The sequence below is a fragment of the Aquarana catesbeiana genome, linkage group LG01, assembly GCF_042186555.1.
Source record: "Aquarana catesbeiana isolate 2022-GZ linkage group LG01, ASM4218655v1, whole genome shotgun sequence".
Lineage (NCBI taxonomy): Eukaryota > Metazoa > Chordata > Amphibia > Anura > Ranidae > Aquarana > Aquarana catesbeiana.
Window position 1 is genome coordinate 670,633,406 of NC_133324.1, and position 24,452 is coordinate 670,657,857.

General features: G+C 41.1%; 1 long non-coding RNA gene across 1 annotated transcript; it reads left to right on the forward strand.

Moving 5' to 3' along the window:
• Positions 1-9,798: 9,798 nt before the first annotated feature.
• LOC141110746 (uncharacterized) lies at positions 9,799-19,812 on the forward strand. The gene is made up of 3 exons (XR_012236333.1): positions 9,799-10,012; positions 13,183-13,478; positions 17,100-19,812. It is a non-coding gene; the product is annotated as an uncharacterized lncRNA (long non-coding RNA).
• The last annotated feature ends 4,640 nt before the right edge of the window (positions 19,813-24,452 follow it).

The following is a 24,452-nucleotide window of genomic DNA, read 5'->3' on the forward strand; positions in this document are numbered from 1 at the left end:
TGTATTGCTGCTTTTTCTTCACCTTTTTATCCACTGTCTGCTTTTTCTTTCTGTAAAAACAATCTATAACAATAGGGCTTATGAGAGGCAATTATTTTTGCCCAAGAGAAGATCCCCTTAAAAACCACCTTAATTTTTCCCTCTCTGTTGGCTCCAATAAATTTTGCCAATATGTCAAATCAATTTCACTCACTCCTAGATGAAGGACAATAAAATAAAACATTAAAACATGTTTCTTTATATAAAAAATGTCCTAAAATAAATAGACGACCTAAAATAAATTAAAAAGCCAGAAAAGACATTTTAAATGACACTCACCATGACTAGATTTAGAATTATTTATATGCACTTTAACCTCTTCCAGTTCCATCCAGTAGAGATCACTAGTAGTATGTCCTCATTGTAATGCTTGCTGCATTGAGATTCTCAAAGCCACCCATAAATGGCCTGATTATGGGTTCAGTTTATCTCCCAGGCAGATCCTTAAGGACAGATATTATGACAGTAGTATGCTGCTTGTGTTTTAAATTAAGGAAACATGACATATTTGACTAGCCTCGGACTTCAACTTCCCCTTTGACATTAGATAATTATTGCTCAATGAGCTTGGCATAAATGGTCAATGGTCAGAATGCCTTTGTATACTTATGGAAACAAAGATATGCAGAGAAAGGCACTTCTAAGTGTAGTATGTCAGCAATTTTATTAAAAGGCAATGGTTAAAAACACTAACAGGATTACAAATTAAGCAGGCTCATCAATATATGTAGTCCTCCTGAGATGGTCTTCCCTGTCACTGTGCCAGCCAGCAGCTGCAGGAACAAAGGGTCTGGAGGAGCAAGATGGCCACCACACTTCCAGGACCGGGGGGGCAGAAGTGACGCCAGCAAGGGGGCGGTAACGTTTTTCGGAGCATGCTGAGAGGCTCCTTCTTCAAAACCTCTTTTTGAAGAAGGAGCCTCTGAGCATACTCTTAAACACCTCACCGCCCCCTTTCTGCCATCACTTCCACCCCCTGCATTCCAGAAGTGCAGCGGTCATCTTGCTCCTCCAAACCCTTTGTTCCTGCAACTGCTTGCCGGCACAGTGACAAGAAATGTGGAATTTGGCTGCAGTGGATGAGTGCCATCATCCCTAATAAATGGAAATGCTGAAATTCCTCAAGGGGTGGGACCATAGCGGCACTGGTAGATTAAAGTCAAAGAGGTAGTTAGAATTATAAAAATATCAAATTTTATTACAAACTGTACATATACAAAATATCAAGTGAAAATAGTGTATGACAACCATACATGAATATTGGAAAGACTAGATACAGACACATAACGCGTTTTGGTACTCCTTCTTCAGAGGTGTCTTCGATATACAGTACATACAGCTTTCCTGTATGAGCTTCAGAGAGATCGACACACATCCAGCTGATCAAAGAACCCCGTGTACCCTGAGTTCTCTGATCGGCTGAATGTGTGTCTATCTCTCTGAAGCTCCTACAGGTTTGGACTCGCTTTTTGAGCTTGGAAATACTGACCTCTTGACTTCATTACCAAACAACTGACTCAGGACTATCTTCAGTTTGGACTATGTTGGTGCAGTGATTTTTTGCACTATACAGTGGTCCCTCTGATACAAGTTCCCATTTGGGAGTATACCCATCTTCCAACATCACACAGTCCCGGTTTCTTCAGATCGTATCCTGGGGAAATCACTGCAGGCCTATTCCGATCGGACCTATGGTCACATCAGGTTGGGTGTCGGCTCTCCCTCCCCCTTAAGTATCCAGGGTTCTTTGATCGGCTGGATGTGTGTCTATCTCTCTGAAGCTCATACAGGAAAGTTGTAAGTACTGTATATTGAAGCCAAATGTATATAAATGTGCCACGCTACTCCTAACCAACAATCAATACAACCTATGCTGTAAAGTAATCTGGATGATATGTGTAACATAAAACAGTGAATTACAAAATAATCCAATCACAATATAAAGTGCTCGTAAAATAATAATCCAATCATAATATAAAGTGCTCGTGCTCCGTGAATCACACACAGTCCATAATGATATAAATATAATCAACACAGTCCATATAAAGTGCTAAGGTTCCTTCATGCAATGTGCACTCCTCCCTCTTCAGTTGTACCCTCACCTTAAGGGCTTAGAAAATAAGCCAAAAGATGTTTTCAACAGATATCCTGGACCATCCTTCTATCTCCTATAAGTATACTGGCTGCTGTGTGCTGGTACTCCTCCCTGGTCACCTTTTATGTTACACATATCATCCAGATTACTTTACAGCATAGGTTGTATTGGTTGTTGGTTAGGAGTAGCACGGCACATTTATATACATTTGTTTTTTCACATTGTGGGGAAGTGTGGGAAGTGCAGGCAGCTTTTTCAGTTTTTAGTTCACGTTCGTTTATAGTTTTTTGGCAGCTCACGAGGTCTCACCCATTTCTTATCTGTATATTGAAGCCACCTCTGAAGAAGGAGTCCTGAAACGCATTAGGTGTTTGCATCTGATCTTTCCAATATTCATGTATGGTTGTCATACACCATTTTCACTTGATATTTTATATATGTACAGTGTGTAATAAAATTTGATAGTTTTATAATTCTAATTACCTCTTTGACTTTAATCTACCAGTGCCGCTATAGTCCCACTTCTGGAGGGATTTCTCCATTTCTAGTGACAGTTTCTAGTGACAGGGAAGACCATCTCAGGAGGACTACATATATTGATGAGCCTGTTTTCTATGTAATCCTGTAAGTGTTTTTATCAGTTGCCTTTTTAATAAAATTGGTGACATACTGCACGCAGAAGCACTACATTCTCTATATATCTTTGTCTATCCAGAGCTTGCTTCTCTCCTGTAAGTGCTGCTCAAAGATGCCTGTCAGCCTGCTATCCTGATATCCTGTATGATTTTAAATGTATAATAGCACCTGGAGGACTCTTCTAGAAGAAGTGCTCCTACATACCATTCTCTACTTATGGAAACACCCCAAGCTTTTAGTTCTAAAGGGAGTCTATTGGCTGGGTTGAGCTTCTATTATCTGGTAATGTGCATGTGAAAATCCTGTTTTCCTTGACTGGGTACTTTTTGCAAAGTGAATTTTTACCACATTCACTAAAGTAAGTGAAAATGTTCCTATAAAGGGCAAATTCATTTTGAAATAAGGGCTTGATCTGCTCATTTAGTATATCAGACACAGTGGGTACCTCCTGAACATATACACATGCATGGTCATGCAGTACACCTATGCACACTTAAGTGAATATTTGTTCAGAGGCTTGTCATTGCAGGCACATTTGACCCTTTTTAAGTGTACATAAAACTTTAGATTTGAATAGACTGTGGAAGTATTAAAACCTATATCGGATCTTAATTGCTGTGAGAAAATTCACTCACTATTTTTAACAATTTTTCTTAAAGACTTTTGTTATTGTACAGAAAATTATGTGAACGTGTTTTACAGCTGTCAAGTGATCAGGAAAAAAGAGCAAATCTTCCAATGGGGTCACTCATTTCAGTGACAGTAATTTTCAAAAAGGGAATTTACTCTCACTTCCTGTTTCTTGTGTATCTTTGAGAGGAAGTCAAGGGAAATCTTTCAAATTGAAAGCATATAACAAAACATTTCCTACACTAGTCAAACACATTTAAAACTATTGGGCTTTGGATATGTTTTTCTATAGCTTTGTAGATAAAGTATAACATTTTTTTCCAGCACTAACAAGCCCCTGGGATTGTATTGTTAAGTCTAAAACTTCTTATTAATCTTAAGGCTAGACTGCAGGTCAAAATATTCAACTGGGCTAGGATGCTGGTGATTGGCCAGTCTTGCTTCATTACTAAACAATGATAGCAGTTGTACTAGAACCCCAAACAAATGCATATGCAACCCATGCTACCCTTGTATAGTTGTGTCCTCTATCCCAGCAATGCTAAATCAAAATAGATTTGGATGGGACTGTAATGTCAAGAGAAATCCCAAATTGCAGACATGTAAATGACCACTTTAAATTGTAGCTTTTCCTTAGTGTAAAGTCTTATATGAGAACAATACTAATAATTTTCTTTAACCAGTTCCCAACCGGCTCACGCAGATATACTGCAGCAGAATGGCTCCCCTGGGCGAAATCCCGTACGGGTACGTCCTAACCTTTTTCGGCCACGAGAGAGAATGATGTGGTCCAAGGCACCATAAGTAATTGGTCTCCATCCCAAATTTGAACAAAAAGAGAGAAAGTTTGGTCGGCGGGACTTTAAATGAGGCCAATCACTATATAGAGTAAGCATGTGGGACATAAAACACAGTATTGCTTATATAGGTTCCGACAAAAAAAAAGGGGGGAGTTTTTCGGCCACCAGAGGGCGCGCGCGCACCCGCTGCACGGCGGTGGACCCGATGCGCATGGCAGTTACAACACACTGAGGGAACACACAGTTAACCCCTTGATCGCCCCCCGAGTGTTAACCCCTTCCCTGCCTGTGACATTTACACAGTAATCAGTTCCTTTTTTATTAGTACTGATCGCTGTATAATTGTCAATGGTCCCAAAAAAGTGTCAAAAGTGTCCAATCTGTCCATCACAATGTCGCAGTACCGCTAAAAATCGCAGAGCACTGCCATTACTAGTAAAAAAATAATAATATTAATGAAAAGGCCATAAAAATGCCATAAATGTTCACATAGTTTGTAGATGCTATAACTTTAGTGCAAACCAATCAATATACTCTTATTGCGATTATTTTTACCAAAATTATGTAGAAGAATATATATTGGCCTAAACTGATGAAGATTTTTTTTTTTTTAATTTGGGGGATATTTATAGCAAAAAGTAAAAAAAATTGTGTTTTATTCGAAGTTGTTGCTCCTTTTTTGTTTATAGCACAAAAAATAAAAGCCGCAGAGGTGATCAAATACCACCAAAAGAAAGTTCTATTTGTGGGAAACAAAGGACTCAAATTTTGTTTGGGTACAGCATTACATGACCGCGCAATTGTCAGTTAAAGCGATGCAGTGCCAAATTGTAAAAAAGTGCTCTGGTCAGGAAGGGGGTAAAATCTTCCCGGGGCTGAAGTGGTTAAAAACAATTCAGTTTCAAAGTAACTTCACAAAGTAACTTAACTTGAACAGTGACTGACAAGACTGCAGTGAGATTTCAGAGACAAAAAAACAATCACTTGATTATGAAGATGTTACATTCAATAAGTCTAGATCAGAACTTTTAACAATCTCTGAAGTTAAAAGCAGCTACTCATGGATGACAAGTGTGACATGACCTGGGTAAACAATTTTCTTTAGCACATGATCGAACACTGCTAAGGCTGAATGAACTCAATTTCTTAGCAAATCTACACACTATTCTCAAATATGTACCTCTATAATTTATCACAACAATACCTTGAGCATACAGATCAGTAGGGAAAATGAAAGCAATTTACAGTATCAAGATGAAAGAAGCTGAACTGCTCTAGAAGACCATCTATGTAAATCATTTCCACAACTTCAAGGAATGTCGGCGATATTCTGGAATTAATTTTTCCAGCATTCCAGTTTGGGTCAAGCAGAGGTAAATCCATTCGGTCTCCCTAACCATATCTGGAGTTGTTTATCAATATGTTAAAAAGGAAATTGATTCTACCTCTCCCTTTCTACACTGACAATAAGAACCTTATGGAAAAGTCAGAGTGATAACAATAATAGCAATCAGTTCAAACATTAGTCAATACTTACTGTTTCTTTAAACATGTTTCAAGCATTTGTAGATTACATTTGTATGAATAATTATAGGACACATGTAAAACATTTTTATATCAAATAAAATGCCTCACTAGGCACATACATAAAACCTGGGCGTTGTTTCTTCTTAAAATAAATCTGTCAACTGAGTAATATTGAACATGAAAAAGAAAACTCACGTCTATTACTACAGCTACAGCTACCATTGCTTATGGCATTAAGAACCATTGTAGTCATAATCGTAATAGTGTTAGTAAGTAGTAATTAGAAGTTGTAGAAAAAGCAATAGTAAAACTTTAGGCTGCCTGCTAGTTGTACATATTTGGAAATAAGCCATCTTAAGCCTTAATGGAGGCGTCTCTGTAAGTTTAAAACACAAAGCCCACCAAAACTCAGCCCAGTCCTTCTAAGCCATGTGTCTGAACCTCTTGTGGACTAATTTTCCACCAGTAGTGGTCCAATGTGCATCTGTTCTTTTCATGGACATTATTATTCCTGTTGGGCCATGACTCTGAATTTCAGGTTGATCAGGTATATTCTATATATCCGCACACCTTTGTGCACTGCTTTTTGTGGTATTGTTATTTTTCCCCAAATAAGGCTGAATTGGTATTGTTGGCTGCAGAAGGTTTGAATAATGGCCCCAACGACTGGTGTGGTCAGGTCCATGGCACACAGACTGTGCATACATAAATACATTCAACCTCCAGGCTAGTTATGAGACATTTTTGTCAGCTTAGACCCACAGGCTGGTCTAGCAAAGTCTGCCTTCCGGTGTCAATGTCTAATACACACCACACACTCTTAAACTTGGTACACACTATGAGTTTTTTTTCCATTTAGCCCAGCGGGTTGAACGAAAATTAACTGTCAGCTCAGGTCAGAGCCGATGTACTAACGATCTGACACGAGTACAGCTATCTCCCCTTGCTGGGCTGTTGTGGTCTCAAAGGCGGCCACCAAAACACTTTGTTTAGTGCTGTCAGCCATTGATTGTGAGCGCTGATTGGGAGCTGGTCGACTGATGGGTTTCCAGCATGCTCTTCCAACTGAAGCCGGACACATGTGCCGAATGTCGGTTATTTTTTATTGAACCCGCTGATGTCACCTGGCATTCGGCCGGGCTTTAACCCCAGAGAAAACTTCAGCTATGCCCCAGGTGGAAAAAAGGGGCAGAGATTAACCTCCTGCATTCTGCAACACAGCCCTACCCACTGCTATATGTAAGGGTGCATAGCAGTATGGAGAGGGTAGATTCAGAATTTTTAGTGTTAACATGTGATCACACCCCTATATGTAAGCTATTTCCAGTTCTATTGCATGGTGCAGGTCAGAGAAGAGACCTGAGTCTGTAGCTTTCCTACAACTGTGTCGGTCCGCCGCATATCTGCACTATAGGCTACTAAAATTACTACTAAATTGTGCTACAAGCAGGTAAGTGTTTGCCATTTTGCACAGTAGATTAAAGTGGAACTATAGTCAGAAAATTAAGTCCTGCTAGATCACTTCAGGCTGGCCCCTTTTGTAGGTATAGCTATGGAAAACATTAAAAATAAGTGCCTATACTGTTTAAAATATAGTAATACACTGTATCACCCTGCTCTGCACATGCTCAGTTGCTCTGCTGGCAGCCTAAAAATCTATTGCTGCAACCTTTGGGATGAATTATGATGGAGACTGCGAGCCAGGCCTTCTTGTCCACATCAGTGACTTCACAAATGTGCTTCTGGAAGAATGGTCAAACATTCCCACAGACACACTCCTAAACCTTGTGGACAGCCATCCCAGAAGAGTTAAAGCTGTTATAGCTACAAAGGGTGGGCCAACTCAATAGTGTAATGTGAACCAAGTATCCCTTTTTTTATGCAAATATTTGCTAGAAATTTCCTTCCATATCCTTTCCAGTACTAGGCAACCCTAACGGTCCCCCCATATAATAGGTTCAAAGGGCAAAAACCTTGTGGAAGACTGTGGGACTCTGATTACAAGCGTATCACTTGCAGAGAGGTTGACCAGACGCCAATGTGTATTTAAAAGCTTCATGCTTGTGTGTATTTGTCACCACTGCATCAAACACAAAGTAACAGAGTTTTCCTAGCAGGATCTTTGTTAGCATAAAATAAATTCAGTCTCCTTGCTACTTATAAGACATTTTAGCTTAGAGCTAAAGTGTCAGCCTAGACCTATATGCTGTTCTAGCATAGCCCGCACAAAGTTTATAAACAGGAGAAGGTAAACCCTATGCCTTGAACACACACACACAAACTTATACAGTGCCTTGACATTTTTCTTCACATTTTGTCATGTTACAACCAAAAACTTAAATGTATTTTATTGGGATTTTATGTGATAGACCAACACTAAGTGCCACATAATTGTGAAGTGGAAAGAAAATGATAAATGGTTTTCAACATTTTTTACAAATAAATATGTGAAAAGTGTGGCGTGCACTTGTATTCAGCCCCCTTAACTCTGATACCTCTAACTAAAATCTAGTGGAACCAACTACCTTCAGAAGTCACTTAATTAGTAAATATAGTCCACCTGTGTGTAATTTAATCTCAGTATAAATACAGCTGTTCTGTGAAGCTCTCAGAGATTTGTGAGAGAACCTTAGTGAACAAACAGCATTATGAAGGCCAAAGAAAACACCAGATAGGTCAGTGATAAAGTTGTGGCGAAGTTTAAAGCAGGGTTAGGTTATAAAAAAAATATCCCAAGCTTTGAACATCTCACAGAGCACTGTTAAATCTATCATTTGAAAATGGAAAAAGCATGACACAACTGCAAACCTACCAAGACATGGATGTCCACCTAAACTGTCCACCTAAATTAGAGCATTAATGAGAGAAGCAGCCAAGAGGCCCATGGTAACTCTGGAGGAGCTGCAGAGATCCACACCTCAGGTGGGAGAATCTGTCCACAGGATAACTATTAGTTGTGTACTTCACAAATCTGGCTTTTCTGGAAGAGTGGCAAGAAGAAAGCCATTGTTGAAAGAAAACCATGAGAAGTCCAGTTTGCAGTTTGCGAGAAGCCATGTCGGGGACACAGCAAACAAATGGAAACAGGTGCTCTAGTCAGATGAAACCAAAATTGAACTTTTTTGCCCAAAATCAAAACGCTATGTGTGGTGGAAAACACTGCACATCCCCACTGTGAAACATGGTGGTGGCAGCATCATGTTTTGGGAATGCTTTTCTTCAGAAGGAACAGGGAAGCAGGTCAGAGTTGATGGGAAGATGGATGGAGCCAAATACAGGGAAATCTTAGAAGAAAACCTGTTCTCTCTGTAAAAAAACTTGAGACTGGGGCAGAGTTTCATCTTCCAGCAGGGCAACTACCTTAAACATAAAGCCAGAGCTAGAATGGAATGGTTTAGATCAAAGCATATTCATGTGTTAGATCAGCCCAGTCAAAGTCCAGATCTAAATCCAATTAAGAATCTGTGGCAAGACCTGAAAATTGCTGTTCATAGACACTCTCCATCCAAACTGACAAAGCTTGAACTATTTTGTGAAGAAGAATGGGCAAAAATGTCACTCTGTAAATGTGCAAAGCTGGTAGAGATCCCCCAAAAGACTTGCAGCTGTAATTGCAGCAAAAGGTGGTTCTAAAAAGTATTGACCCAGGGGGGCTGAATACAAATGCCGTCTTACTTTTCACATTTTTTTTTTTGTAAAAAATGTTGAAAACCATTTATCATTTTCATTATACTTCACAATTATGTGCCACTTTGTGTTGGTCTATCAAATATCAAATAAAATCCCAATAAAATATATTTATGTTTTTGGTTGTAACATGTATACATATATATTTTATATATATATATATATATATATATATATATATATATATATATATATATATATATATATATTATTTTTTTTTTTTACTCTTTAGAAAGGCTCTTTAACTATTGACCTTTTTAACTTTCTATGACCACTGCCTTACTCATAGCAGACATGAGTCACAGGTGACCATAGGCTGTTTTTATTAATGGATAACTCATCAGGGTTCCAGGAATTATAATGGAATGTTTGGGAGTTTACTTTGTGACTTGAGTTTGATTGTTGTTGGTTGTATAACTTATTAGCAGACTGGCTTCTGATTTCCTATTGCTTTTTTAGCTGAATTGCGACCATATGGACACTTGCTTGTATAATGAAGATGTATCTTTGAAGCTGGGAAAGAAAGAAGAAAAAATTTTAAAAAGAAATGATTTGGTTTGTTGAAGATTAGAAAGAAGACAGATAAACGTATTACCAGGTATATCCAGTTTTGATACCAGAACAGGTTCACTCTACCTTCTTTTAACTGTTTTGTTAAGCTATTTTATATATGTATATATACAGTGTAAATAGGACAGTAAATGTGTGTGGGAAAGAAGGAATAAAGAAAGGTGGGAAAAAAAAGGAAGGAAGGAAGGAAGGAAGGAAGGAAGGAAGGAAGGAAGGAAGGAAGGAAGGAAGGAAGGAAGGAAGGAAGGAAGGAAGGAAGGAAGGAAGGAAGATGTATGGAAGGGAAAAAGGATAGTTTTAATAATAAATGTGAAGATTTATTGCACATTTGAGGTGCTTAAGTAAAGAAATCATGGAACCTACAAGTACTTCCAGTTGAGATACTAGAACAGGTTCACTTTGAGTTAGCTGTTTTCATTTGCTGCTATGGAAATATATTTTTTTCTTTATCTGTTTTCTTTGACTTTGACTTTATAATGCATTTTATTGTCTACCAATAAATGTAAAAACATATTAAGATTTGCAATTAAAGAGATGTCTCATTTTTCAGTAAGTTTTCTGCTTTTGATCAGGCATGACTCACAGTGAATATTTTAATTCATTATTAAAAAAATAATTATATTGCTAATAAATGTAAGGTCGTAGATCTCTCCCACAGTGGATATGTTCTGATTAAGCAAATATAATTAACTTACCTGCACCAAATTCATATGGGTCACCATCTCAGCAACTGCAATATTTTTTATAATCATTTAATTGATTAAATAAATTTGATTTTCTGCTGAGGAATCCATAGCATATTAATGAAAAACAGGTTTATCAATTTTTGCATCCTATACTTAAGGACTGAGTTCATTAAAAGCAAGAAGTCATTAAGTTTGCAGATTTTCCCATAGGTTCAGTGAAATGTTTGCATATTTCTAAGCGTAATTTAATGAATTGCTAGTAAAATGTTCATATAAAATAAATGACATTTTCCATGTCTAGCATACCTCTAAACTTTCTGAATTGGGAAGAGGGGCACCTTGTAGTCCAAAGTGCCTACGCACCCCTGTGTGGGGACCATAATAAATTGATATAACAAAAATTATTGGTTAAACCTACCAGTGCTTTTTTCAGCACTCTGTTTTCTTCAGATTGGCTTGGCTTTTTAAAATAACAAATGTAATCATTTAAAAGTTAGATGCAAGGTTTAGGATGGGTTCACACTGGAGAACGCAGCGGCTCACAGCAGGGGCCCATTGCATCTCCATTCACCATTTCAGGTCCGATTTCAGCCCGAATTGTTGGCTGAATTCAGACCTGAAACAGACCAAAAGACGCACAGGACTCCTGTGCAATTCGCACTGGAGCCGATGCGGAGATGTGTGAACCGGCTTCATAGAGATCCGGTCACAATCTCCTGCTATGTGACTTGGATGTATGGAAACCCGCATCCAATTCGCAATAGTGTGATCCCAGCCTAAGTTCGGGGAAACACATAAGATGGCTAATACTACTAAGTCTATACATATATACATCAGAACAAAAAGAGGGACAACTGAGGAGGAAGAAGGGACAGAGGGATTTGGTTCCAAAACAGGGAAAATCTGTGCAAATCAGGGACAGCTTCTTCCTGGGTTAGCTTTGTTACTCTAGAGAAGCAAGTGTGCCACTAGATGAAAAAAAAAGAGAGAAAAAAGCCAGAAAGAGAATGAGGGAAAAGAAAGAGAAACCTAAAGCAACCAGCATATCTAAGGACTGGGTAAGCTGTTTTGTATTACATTTTTGTCCCTGGCGTTATGTACAGTACATAAGAATAAGAACTATTTACTGAATAAAGCTGCATGCAGCACTTCTGTGGGTAGAGTAAATAAATATTAAAGGAAAAACAGCATGAAAGTATTCAATCAGATTAGTCTTTCACTGATTTCAGTAAACAAATAATATGAGTTACCACCTTTATGAGAAGAGTTTCCAAAACAAATTTCTACAAGTGTATGGCCAACTTAACCTGTCTCTGCTAAGTCTGCTGCCAAAACATCTCAAAAAAATAGGCTCTCACAAGAGGTGATTCACTTGCAACAGAACAAAAGAGATTGGCCTAAAGTTGCATTCTGATGCAAATTATATCTGTTGTAACATCTCCAGATGGTGTAATTGGTAACATACTGTAGCTGGTCATTGGTAATATGTTAAAATCGTGTGATATGGAATGTAACCAAAGAAATGGTAGAAGTTTTAGGCCCTGTGGGTATTTTTTAATCAGTGACACATTTTTAGAATAGATGTAAACCCTAACTGGATGTCATTTGGTTTGCTAAAACATTGTGCATCATAAACACTTTCCTTTTAGCATATATGTTTTGTTTTTTAGTTTTTTTCTTCATCCTTTTTTTGCATTTTAGAGCCACTATTCTCATGCAGCATATTTGCAGCAGTTTACTGTCTACATGCACTTTCTCCAGCAATGGCTGCATATCACATATCATGTTCATGGATGGCTTCTTGAGGACTATCACTGGACATGCCTGAACAATGAGCAAAAGTACCACTGCTTACGTTCTCTAACAGAAATTACATTTTATATGATATTTTTGCAGTTATGTTTTATGGATACTTTAAATATTATTCATTGTTCATTATGCATGTCAGCACTGCACGATTTGCCTCAGCATAAATACTAATACTATGAAAATGTTGTGCAGGCTTGATGTTGTACTCTGCCATGTGCCCCCTTATTTTGTATGTTTACTGGTACAGATGAAAAGAGACATTTATTTAAAGTGATGCCATCTCCAAAAAAAAAATTATAATTGTTGAAACTGGTAAGGGCCCTTTCACACCAGTGTTGTCTGCACTGTCACAAAAAATGGATGACACATTTCTGATCAGTTCACATCCTACTGCACATCTGTTTTCCATTTAGTTCACTTCTGTATAGCTACGTTTACATTCTTGGCCAATATTAACATTCATTTTTACTGTGTCTGTTCTTTATATAAAGTTGTTTGTTCAAATAAAAAAGGAAAAACCCCATGATTCTTTTCTTCCCCCCAACATGTATTGTCTTTTCCATGCTGCTTTGAGATTCCAATGTATGTTTTTCACTTGTCACTAATGCCGTTTGGTACACCTGAGCCTTTGTGTAAGCAGCATGAATGTATCAATATTTGTTGATGGCATATCATTCTTTGTAATCTATGCCTATTATCTTAGAAAAAGGGAAGGAAGGAAGAGGAAGGAAATACACAGAGGGCATCCAATGCTGTTAAAGGGGCCATGTGAGAGATGCATGGCACTGTCCTATGCTGATTTGAGAAGGTATCCCATGAAGATTTATAAAATCACAAGAACAAAAATAGCTTATCTTTGACTGCATTATAGAGCAGCTATAACTTTGTCTGCAGCAGATGACTACAAACATGCAATCCGGAACAGCGGCTTCTAGTCACTTTGAAGTAGCGGAAACATTTTTCAATATTTGCTTCTTTGTGCTTAAAGGATCACTAAAGGTAATTTTTTTTTTTTTTAATAACAAACATGTTATACTTACCTCCTCTGTGCAGCTTGTTTTGCACAGAGTGGCCCCGAACTGGTCTTCTGGGGTCCCTCAACGGCTGTCTCGGCTCCCCCCCGCAAGGACTCAACACCTTCATGCGAGCTCCCTCGCATGGTGTTGAGTGCTTGCGGGCATGCTCCCGTGATACTGCCAGCGGCCATAGCCGCTCACTGTATCACTCAGCCCCACCCCCCCAGCGCACCGCATCATTGGATGTGATTGACAGCAGCGTGAGCCAATGGCTGCGCTGCTTTCAATCCATCCACTGTATCCAATCAACGGCCAGGCTGAGCGGCGAAGAGGATGTCAGGGGTGGGCGCAGGACTTTCGAGGGGTCAGGTAAGTAAAACGGGGGGCTGGGGGGGGCGGTATTGACGGATTTTTTTCACCTTAATGCATAGAATGCATTAAGGTGAAAAAACTTTTACCTTTACAACCCCTTTAATTGTGTTGTTCATGAATGAGCTTTTGAGGCATGGATCTCCAAACTATGGCCTGCTACCAAATTTTACCCAGCCCGCAGCAATTTGTCCCATATTTACATGTGTGTGCAGGTGGGTGGACTACCCCAGCACTATGACAACCAATGATGCTGGGCAACCAGGACACATAGGGGAAATTGAATAAAGATGCTGCACCACCTTTCTTGAGTTAATCCCTCTTGTTAATGTATTTAGCCAAATTCAGGAAGCATTTGTGACACTTTTGGTTCTGAAAGTGACTTGTGCAACAAATTCAGGTAGTTCTCCAATGTGCCACTTTTACATCGTGGCACAATGAATGTGCCAAATTCAAAAAAATATACCAACAGCTCATAACGTATGAAAGTGGAGCTAATTGAGACCAACTCTCTTTTGGCTTACAGAGAAAGAAACTGGCACAGACAGATATTGCAAAACTGTCTCACATATATTCCAAAAGTGGCGCAGCATGCACCAAATTCAAATACAAGTCCTTGATAGGTACATGAATTTGGTGCATACCAGAGGCATAAATAGAACCTATAGGACTCCAGTGCAAGAAACCATGAAGGGCCTCCCTGACCCATGGCAAGAGCCCTTCCCTCCAAGCCCAGGGCCTTTCTCACTGATCTTGGGGGCCCTTTACTCCCATTGCGGTGTCCTTTATTATGGTCCCACAGTGGGACCCTTTCGCATATTGTGCAGCAGGCCCCCTTCCTGGCTTCTTTCCTCATGGTGGCGGAATGCCAGGGCCCAGTCACAAATGTGACCTTTGCGACCCTGGTAGTTCCTACACTGGTGTCAGTAGGACTGTGAGTGGTATTAGTCAGTAGAGCAGTGGACAGTGTCAATATGTCAGTGGACTTTCATTAGTAATGCAGTGGACATGTTCAGTAGGGCAGTGGACCATGTCAGTAGGGCAGTGGATGTAATCAGTAGGGCAGTGGAAAGGGTTAGTAGGGCAGTGGATGGTGTCAGTGGTTTTTTACTCTAGTTAAATCATTTTTTTACCATTTTATTTATTATTTCTTACAATTTTTTTAGGAGCCCTGTTCGGCTTTGGTGAAATATCAGGGGTCTAAACAAACCTCTGATGTTTCACCTTTGAGAAAGAGAAAGGAGATTGAGGACATAGCTCTCAATCTCCATCCTGTTGATTCCCAAACTGAAGCCCAATAAACACAGTTTATAGAGAGAATCAGTTTCTCTATATACTGGCCCCACTGCCCCTTCTATCCAGGGGTAGAAACAAATATTACAGGGAAGCTGCATGGGCTCCCTGAAGCATGGGGCTGGGATGCAATTGCAACTCCTGCGACCCCTTTAGTTATGCCTCTGGTGCATGCTGTACCACGTTTAGAACGCATGAGAGACACGTTCACAAAATCTGTCTGCACCAGTCTTTATGAATTCCAGGGATAGTGGTATTCTTTGCAACGGTGCTGGTGGCTGGCCTGACAGCACCATAGAAATGCATGGCACTTATCCAGAGTGGTCGCATCCAGGGCCACCCTAGCATTCAGAAAAAGACCTGCTCTGCTTCCTGCCCTGTTTCAAGCTGCCACTTTGGGGAAGAGTGTGACGGGGTACTATAGACTCTCATGTGCTAGGGGGGTCTCTCATATGAAAGGGAGGCTCTGGAGCGATGGGGAGCTTCTGATGTTAAAGGGGACTGCTGATGTGTTCAGGGGCTGTTGTGTGGAGTTATTTTTAATAACACGTTTACATTTTTAACGTTCACAAATGCCCACAAACATTTGTATATTATACGGTTTAGCCCTTATAATGAAATGTTTGGAGACCCCTGTTTTAGGGGACATAATATATAGTTGTGTTGGCATATAAATAAGAATAAAATTGCTACCACATAGCAAAAAGTGCTTCAACGCCAATGAATAAGTGTAGCATATACTAAATAATACATAGTTCAATAATCATTCAAATATGACAGTGTGATAACAGTTCATAAAAGTGAATAAATGTGACTTCCAGCTTCAAATAGTCTTCAGAAACTTCTTCCCAATCACCAAAGTGCTCTCAGTGCCCTCACCTTAATGGTGTAGTGTAGTATACACATGCATTTTGTAGTCATATCCAGTTAGCTTTTTCTCCTCAGAGTTGCATTCTGGGATACTAGGTGTCCCTGTAGTATGGCCTCCCACTCACTAGAGTGCTCATGTCCACTTAGAAGTTCCTCCTTTGTAATTGGGTTGTGGTCCCTTTAAGAACGTTTGGCCCACGTATCAAAAAGTACTCATGTATTAGAGAGGATAGCATATGTCAGTGCATCTTGTTATCTTTAAAAAGATAACAAGATGCACTCACAATTTATAAAATAGAAATTTGCCTGTAAATGTCTCAATGGATGCATCCTCTGTGTACCTCTGTACCTCCAACAAAATGGTGTTCTGCTTACTTCTGGTTGCGGCGTGACGTCACCGGCTCCTCCTCCCTACGCATTACGTCACTATACCACATGACTTTCACACACATTAATTATTATGAATTGCACATATTTTGTTTATGACACAGAAAGCATTTTATTGATTATTTGAGATTTATATATGTAAGGATTGCACACATTTGTTGGGATTTAGAATAATTGCACTTTATTGACTACATGATGGTATCTTAAGGATTATAGTAGTAATTAAATTGCACAGGCACAGTTTTTTATTTTATTTTAATGTTTAAACTCCCCTGATGTGTAACCCCTTCCCAGCCAGTGTCATTAGTACAGTGACAGTGCACTGATCACTATATTAGTGTCACTGGTCCCCAAAAAGTCTCAAAATTGTCAGTTAGTGTCCCAACTGTTCCCCACAATATTGCAGTCCTGATATGAGTTGCTGATCGCTGCCATTACTAGTAAAAAAATGAAATAAATAAATAAAAATATCCCATAGTTTGTAATTGCTATTACTTTTGCACAAACCAATCAATATATGTTTATTTGAAATTTTTTTACCAAAAATATGTCGCAGAATACATATTGGCTTAAACTGATAAAGAAGTTCGATTTTTTTTCATTTTTTTTATGATATGTTTTATAGCAGAAAGTATAAAATATTGTGGTTTTTTTTCAAAATTGTCTGTCTTTTTTTTATTTATAGCGCAAAAAATAAAAACCACAGTGGTGATAAAATACCACCAAAAGAAAGCTCTATTTGTGGAAAATAGAGGCATACACACGATCGGAATATACGATGAAAAGCTCCCTTCTGGGGGTGCATGCGTGGCGGCGTCCAAGATGGCCGCATAGACCGGGAGCTCCGGCCTAACGCCCGCTACAGCAGCCATCCAAGCCCTTGTTCCAGCCCGGCACGCTCATCTGCTGACCGGGGACACTTCCCACAACTGCCAGATGTCCTTGAGTTCTGCCCGGAGAAGCCTCATCACCGCATTGAACGAAACAACAGCGCTGACCGGCCATCCCAAAATGGCGGCCGTCTCCTCTCGAGGCCTGCCCTGTCTGGCAGATTCCATTGCAGACCAGGATCAGGATGCTTTTCCGTCCTCCCAAACATCTGCGGCCACAGTGAGTACCCTTCCTGGGGCCCCCTCACCTGCATCAACCAAATCTCTTATAGGGAGGACACTAGGAGGGGGAACTCTCACTCCACAGCCTGGGGGAAACCTTCCGGAGGTCAAGTGGTTAAACACTTATCTTACTGTGTAAAGTAACAATATATTTATACTAATATACTTTTATGAAAATAATGTTATTGTACTATGCTGAGATTTTATTATACGTTTGTTATTCATCACAGATTTTGGTTTCCAACTGTACTCCTGTGGAAGCAGCAATACAAAACTGCAAAATGAGTCAAGCTGTCCCTGTTTGACCATAAAACCTGCAATGTGACTCTATGTGATATATACATAAAGTTATAGATTGGACACATACAGTATACAGGGTATACAGGTTATACTGTATGAGCTGGAGCAAGATAAATAGGATAGTGTTAAAAAATTGAAGTGTTTTGGAGGATCACATTTTAATCTATAGCAAAGACATCTCACAATTATTCTATATATTTTATACAGCCATGATAATTTTTATGAGTATTGAAATAAAATAAGGTTTCACTGAATTGTATTATTTGTTCCACGTGTACCTTAAAAATCTATTTTTCTGTTTTCCTTTGGTCCTATTTTGATTATGTTTATATATTTCCAGCCTATGTGGTAATAGATAAATCCCACAAACAACTCAGTCATTTCTAACAGGGATACATGTGCTGATTATTGTTTGTCACTGGTAAAAGAACTGCAGTGACAGTATGAACATGTGTAAAACCATGTTTGTGTTTGTTATTTTGCTATACAGTTATTTTATACAGAAAAGGTATATTTCTTCAGAAAAGGTATACAGGAGTGGTATATTTCTACAGAGTCACTGGGAAGAATTGAAAGGAGTTAGCATAGTTGGGGGAGAGACTAATGCCCTGTACACACAACCGGTTTTCCCGTCAGAATAAACTCTGAAGGTTTTTCCGACAGAGTTCCGATGGATTTCCGCTCAAGCTGTCTTGCATACACATGGTCACACCAAATTCTGACAGTCCAGAATGCGGTGACATGCAACATGTACGACGGGACTAGAAAACAGAAGTTCAATAGCCAGTAGCCAATAGCTTCCGTATCGTATTTGCTTCAGAGCAAGCGTCATTTTTGGTACGTTGGAACAGCATACAGACGAGCGGTTTTCCCGATAGGAATTGGTTCCATTGGGAAAATTTAGAACATGTTCTCTATCTAGGTCCATCAGAATTTTCGACGTAAAAAGTCCGATGGGGCATACACACGATCGGAATATACGATGAAAAGCTCCCTTCTGGGGGTGCATGCGTGGCGGCGTCCAAGATGGCCGCATAGACCGGGAGCTCCGGCCTAACGCCCGCCACAGCAGCCATCCAAGCCCTTGTTCCGGCCCGGCACGCTCATCTGCTGACCGGGGACACTTCCCACAACTGCCAGATGTCCTTGAGTTCTGTCCGGAGGAGCCTCATCACCGCATTGAACGAAACAACAGCGCGGACCGGCCATCCCAAAATGGCGGCCGTCTCCTCACGAGGCCTGCCCTGTCTGGCAGATTCCATTGCAGACCAGGATCAGGATGCTTTTCCGTCCTCCCAAACATCTGCGGCCACAGTGAGTACCCTTCCTGGGGCCCCCTCACCTGCATCAACCAAATCTCTTATAGGGAGGACACTAGGAGGGGGAACTCTCACTCCACAGCCTGGATCCATGTGACACACAGGCCAGGGATCCCTCCCTCTCCCCCACTGACTTTACCTCTATGATGGCTGCATTTTCCCAAATGCTTTCAAAAGTCCTGTCCCAAACGGCAGCACAGATCACAGCCTCCTTACACGCCGATATGCAGCAGATTGGTGCCAGGATTGAGGTGATCGAGCAAAAATCTGACCAAGCTATTCTGAGAATTAACCAAAACACTGCTAGGATCCAGGAGCTCCAGGACCAACTAGAGACTGCCACCTCTAAAATAGACGACCTCGAGAACAGGTCGAGACGTTACAACTTCCACATTAGGGGTCTCCCAGAATCCGTTAAGGACACCCACATGGCAGTCCAAGACTTTATTAAAAGTTTAATCCCTAACATTCTAGCACACCGCATGGAGCTTGACAGAGCTCACGGTCTTCCAAGGGACATAATAGTGAAACTGCATTTCTACGCGGTGAAGGAAGAAGTGATGAAACTTTCCAGATCGGCAGAAAAGATGGCGATCATGGGACACCAGATTCAAATCTTTGCGGATCTATCCCCATACACAGTACAAAAGCGACAGGCCCTGAAACCGCTACTGTCCTACAAGTCCTACAAGTCCTGGCGGGCAAAGAGATCACCTACAGGTGGGCCTTCCCGCTGCGATTGAATTACTCATACCGCAACAAACCGTATAGCTTCTCCTCTTTCCAAAATGGGGAACGACTTCTTCTACACCTCGTAATGATCGCTCAGGAAATTCCACCGATGCCTGCTTCCCGAGGAACATCGTCTTCCAAAAGACTATCACCTACAAGCCCCGTGACTCAAGTGTGGCAGAAACAACTTCCCAAACGATCAAAAGAATCCTTCCCACCATGAACAGGAATGCGGACTGTCCATAACCTGTCTATAGACTTCCTTTTGGACTGAGTCGGTCACCTGACTGCTGCCATACTAATGGCGACTTACTTTAACTGAGTACTCCCCAGGATTACTTCATGGATCCTTACGGGTTTAACCCCTTTTTTTTACTTAGTTCTAAATTCCTAGCTCCACACAATAGTTAGTTTGTTTGTTCCCTTCCCCTACGACATAGAGGAACTCAGGGATCAGTCCAATTTATTTTAGGAGTTCCCTCTTTTTCGCATGTCCCCTCCCCCGTTTTAGGTCATTAAGTCCCCTCTTAGAGGACCAGCTTCCCTGTCCCAGGTGGCGGTCTCACTCCTCCCCATGACGAGCTCCCTGCTGGGGAGATGGGGGACGGTCTGGAAGGGCTTTGTAAACATTCCCACTATGCACTAGCAGGGCTTAGACTGCAAGATTTATATACCGTCACAGGTTTTCTACGAGGCAGAGTTAACAGGAGAGGTCATAGTGCACCCCCCTCTGGCTCTGATAATTGAACTCTAGTTCTTTCACCTATCGGACACAGACTCTTTCGACCCTTGGGTCGCGGTGCATTTCTTCTGGGTAACGGTCCAGGCAGGGATGGGTCCCTCCCTGGTCCGAGGGGTTGTGGTTGCTACTGTATGATGCACTAATCTAATGTCTCATTTTTTCACTCCTATCTCTATCTCTATATTCTCACTCTTTTCCACTCTCTTCTCCCCTCCCCTCCCACCCTCCTCTTCTAATACAGGGTCTCACTGGATTTCCTTTTTTCTGGAATGTAGAACGAGTCCACAGTGCTGCTGGGGTCGCCACCTACCTGCCAGGGACAACAATGAGGTCAGGTAAGATTCACATGCGCATAGTACTACACCAACTCTTACCCCATGACTGATGCCACACTGATGGCCGGGACACTCAAGATATTTTCCCACAACGTGCAGGGCCTCAATTCCCCCGTGAAGAGACGCAAAATAATGCAACAGCTACATACATTGAAGGCCAATGTAGCACTGCTCCAAGAGATTCATTTCCCTGCTACCTATCATCCCAAGTTTCTTCACAAAAACTTCATGCATTTTCATTTAGCTAATGCTGACAACAAAACGAGAGGAGTGGCGGTCTGCTTCTCAAACAGTACTCACTTTTCCCACTCGAAAACCATCACAGCCCCCGAGGGTCGTTACATCCTAGTAACTGGAATGATTAACGGAGAGGCTTACACGTTTGTCTCATATTATACACCGAACACACATCAAGACCTATTGTTTGACGCTACTCTAAACATCTTAAAACCTCATTTCGTGGGCACAGTGGTAGTGGGGGGAGACTCCAACATCCCATTCGACTTCTCTTCAGACAAATCTGACCCCCTGAAGCCAAAAACCAAACGGCCCCCTAAACTTAGCCTTCGAGTAGCTCACACCGTCCAGTCGTTTGGCCTGATTGATATCTGGAGGGAAATTAATCCCCAAACTAGAGACTATACGCACTATTCCGTTCCCCACCATACTTTCTCTAGGATAGACCACATCTTTGTCCCAACACACGTAATCCCGAGGGTAGTAGCCTCCAAAATATATGACACGCCACTGTCCGATCATTCCATAATGACACTAACTCTAAGAGGTGGGTCGGGTGAGAAGGGACCCTTCAGATGGCGTCTCAACAAAATGCTCTTGAGTAATCCAACTCATTGCAAACTCCTAGAAACAGCCTTAACTGATTACTTCAGTGAAAACGACATGGAGTCGATTTCGCCGGGCTTTCTGTGGGCAGCACACAAGGCAGTGATGAGTGGCAGGCTCTTACAACTCTCATCTCAACTCAAGAGGGAGAGCAAGGCAGAAGTCTCATGACTCACAGAGGACTTCCGCCTGTTGAGTAAGAGACATAAACAAAATCCCACGCTGGACAGCCTGGCCAAACTTGACTCGGCACGAGTAAAACTTAATCTTTCTCTCACCACCTCGGCTGAGAAACATTTGAGATGGTCAGGAGCACGCTTCTACTACCAAACAGACAAGACAGGCTCCAAACTAGCAGCCAAACTAAGCCCACGGGTTCACACCTCGGTATTCCCCAAAATTCTCACCTCGACAGGCAATTTAACACAGAATCCAACAAGCATTATGGAATCATTTCATAATTTCTACTCACACCTTTATGAGAAAATACCTCACACTCATCACAATGCCAGAGAGCTGTTCCTCCAGGACCTTAACCTACCTCACCTGAAGCAAACACATCGAGAGCTTCTCGATGCACCCTTCTCATCAGATGAAATATTAGACGTCATTAAATCCTTGAAATTAAACTCGGCTCCTGGTCCGGACGGTTTCTCGGTTTGTTATTATAAGAAATTCGGACCACAATTGGCTCCTTACATGGCCCGGTTCTTCAACTCCCTCCGGAATGGAGCCCCTCTCCCGAGCGATTTAAACTCAGCTTTTATATTGGTTATACCCAAACAGGGTAAAGACCCAAGCGAGGTTGGTAGCTAATGCCCTATCTCATTAATCAATAACGATCTCAAAATAATTACAAAAATCCTAGCATATAGTATGTCTAACTTCATAGCTAGTTACATACACAGGGACCAAGTGGGCTTCATCCCGGGGAGACAGGGTCCGGACCAGGTTCAAAGAGCAATTGATTTGATTTCCCTTCTGCAGTCCCAGTGGGTCCCAGTTTTCTGTTGTCACTGGACCTGCAGAAGGCCTTTGACTCTGTGTCATGGCCCTACCTTTTCAATACTCTAGAACGCTAGGGGTTCAGTGACGGATTTCTTACAATAATACACACACTATACTCATCCCCCACAGCTCAGGTGCAACTAATGGGTCACTACTCTAAGTCCTTTGACATTCGCAGGGGAACCAGTCAGGGCTGCCCTCTTTCGCCTTTGATTTTCACAATTGCGATCGAGACACTGGCCATAGCCATAAGAGCAAATGAGAACATCAAAGGGGTTCAATGCGGACTTGAGGAACACAAGTGTGCCCTCTTTGCCGATGACATGTTATTATTCTTAGCCCACTAATCATGGGGTACTTTGACGCAGTAAGTGGGCTTAGCACCATATAGCAATATGGTGTGACCAAATCCCCATATTTTTTGATAATATTTTTTTAAATTGTCTAGGTGTTTTAAACTAGCCCTGCTGGTGGTAAATGTCTTTTTTGCATGTGTGCGCTGTAATATTTTGCTCTGTTGTATGGTCTTATGGCTGCAACAGCTTTAATGCATCTTTTAGGGTGTGCCCCCCAAATACCTTGTTTGTCTATTGTATGGATTCTGACCAAATCCTTTTGGGTGAGGAGCACCCCACTCTTTCATTAAGTACCTCTCATTAGTGTCCACTTGTGTCATGGGTGGAGACCTCAAAGTTCTCCCATATAGAAGAGTGTATTGCTCTCATGGTTCAGAGAAGCAGGATCTCCCAAACCATGGATAGTGTAGGACCCACTAATCATGGGGTACTTTGACGCAGTAAGTGGGCTTAGCACCATATAGCAATATGGTGTGACCAAATTCCCATATTTTTTGATAATATTTTTTAAATTGTCTAGGTGTTTTAAACTAGCCCTGCTGGAGGTAAATGTCTTTTTTGCATGTGTGCGCTTTAATATTTTGCTCTGTTGTATGGTCTTATGGCTGCACCAGCTTTAATGCATCTTTTAGGGTGTTCCCCCCAAATATCTTGTTTATGGTATTATTCTTGACAGCACCTCTTATATCCACCCCAAATGTCTTCCGCCTACTCCGTGACTTCGGTACCTTTTCAGGGCTTCAGGTAAATGTGACCAAATCTATAGCCCTCAACGTTTCGGTCCATGCGCCACTAATCACCAACTCAAACAACATTTTCCCTTCATGTGGCCAGGAGACGCAATCCCCTATCTTGGTATCAAACTGACTAAATGCATTGGCGACTTATACGCTGCCAACTACCCCCCCATGTTCCGCTCACTAGAGGTGGACCTACAGAAATGGTCAAAAAAGGCCTATCCTGGCTAGGTAGACTCAACGCAGTCAAAATGAATCTCTTGCCCTGTCTTTTATACTTGTTCCCTATCCCAATAAAAAAAAATATCCAAAATAAAAATTCCAATCCAGGGTGGTTAGATTTGTCTGGGGAGACCGTGGTCACCGCTTTGCAAGGGATATCCTGTTCCGACTTAAAACTCAGGGTGGCCTAGGTCTACCGAACTTATGGCTTTACTACCAGGCAGTACAGCTGGCTCAGTTCTCTGCCATATATGCAAAAAGCCGTAGACCTGATTGGATTTCCCTTGAGAGGCAGGCCGTACCACATTTCACACTCGACTTTTTAACATGGA